The sequence below is a fragment of the Austrofundulus limnaeus genome, unplaced genomic scaffold (genome assembly GCF_001266775.1).
Source record: "Austrofundulus limnaeus strain Quisiro unplaced genomic scaffold, Austrofundulus_limnaeus-1.0 Scaffold8, whole genome shotgun sequence".
NCBI classification, from domain to species: Eukaryota; Metazoa; Chordata; class Actinopteri; order Cyprinodontiformes; family Rivulidae; genus Austrofundulus; species Austrofundulus limnaeus.
The window spans coordinates 2,127,685-2,129,331 of NW_013952410.1; the positions used below are offsets into that span (position 1 = coordinate 2,127,685).

Below are 1,647 nucleotides of genomic sequence, written 5' to 3' on the forward strand. Positions count from 1 at the left end.
TATTGGGGGGGCACACGGGAGTCTCCCACGGGCCACATCTGTCTAGGGTTGGGTACTGAAAGGGTTTATTTCGATACCAGTGCTAAATCGATACTTTCAAAACTGTACCGGTTCCTAAATTAAACTTATTTCATGTCGTCGTATCACGCAGCGCGCTCGTATTAAACAAAAGCAGCTCTCCAGGAGGAAATYTGCTGTCAGTCAATCCAAGAGAGTTAATCCACGGGCAGAATTCTGCTGATGTTAAAATCATAAGTGTGCTATACTCACTTCTAACCGAATCACCGGAGAGGAGGTTCTGAGACAGGGCGGCTGTGGAGCGCGTTTGGAGAGGCGCATTGGACCGAGACCGAGCCGAGTTGAACCGCATACCATAGCGTCTGTGGAGATTGTGTGCCGAGGCGTCACTGTTAACAGTGAACACCAGAGGGCGCAAATTAACAGCTTTCTTTGAGGCACCGAAATAAAGCACCGAAATTAGAGTTGTGTTTCGGTCTGTGTACTACTGTAGTTGTTCGCCCCGATGCCATACTGGAACCGAGTTTCGGTACCCAACCCTACATCTGGCCCGCGGGCCTTGAGTTTGACACATGTGGTCTAGATGATTTTTACTAATCCATACATTATTTGGCAGTTCCATTGCAAATTATGTGAAATAATAGTTCAGAACACAGAAAATAGAGAAAACTGAACAGGTTGAAAAATAAGACCCAAACAGAATAGAAAGATGTTTAAGCAGTAGAGATTACGTTTAAATCATCCCCTTTAAAACATTACAAACAAATACCTAAATGCCCTCACAAGAACAAATCTCCAAACTATCAAGCCTTTGATGCTGAGCCTTCGGGGTTGAACTTTGGTTTTGATCCTTTGGGTCATGTGGGTTGTGGACCTGAGAAGATCAGGTTGTTCCAGACAGAAATCTGTCAAGTTCTTTAAAGTGTAACTACCTGAACAGTTTATGTGGTGAGGCAGACCAGACAGTGAAGCAGCTGCCGTGAGACTTAAAATGTGTTCGGTCTGTTTTAAGCTATGCATCACCCACGTAAATGTCAAAACCTCTACAAATATTTATAGAAAGAGTGAGGCGATGAATGGTTTTCATCAGAAGAAATTTACAACTGCCTTTTGGTCAAAGCTCTGCTCTTTGTTGACAAATTCTTAGAAAGAACCTTAGAAAAAAAAGAACAAAAAATGTTTTAACATCTTTTTGTCTCATTTTAATTATATAACCTTTCGAGATAATTTGATCACACTCTAGGTTTTTCTTGGCCATCAAAGTAATATAAATACGGAGAAGTACTAAAACAAATACTTTTAGGCTACTTTGTACAATCACATAGCTGAACAGCCAGCTGGTCACTTGTTTAATGTGCATATTTCAAGGAGAATCCCTGACCTCAGTCTCTACTATAAAAACAATGCTTTTCAAAAGAAATCTTTGTAAGCTAAGGTTTCGTGAAACAAAAAAATAAGCTTTGCTTGCTGTGGAATTTCATATCATCTGATTCTTTTCTTGGCTAACAACAAACACCGGAGCTGTGAATGGAAGCCATCAAACTGTGCTGGTAAATCAATTGGGGGACTTCAAAAACAGTTTTTATTTTTCCACAGATATTCAGCAACTCTTTCTAACATATATATATA

The 1,647-nt window shown here is 40.3% G+C and overlaps 1 protein-coding gene across 4 annotated transcripts in view; it reads right to left on the reverse strand.

The window, feature by feature from the left end:
• Positions 1 to 1,647, reverse strand: part of negr1 (neuronal growth regulator 1) — a 208,533-nt gene that overhangs the window by 149,091 nt on the left and 57,795 nt on the right. The window lies entirely within an intron of this gene.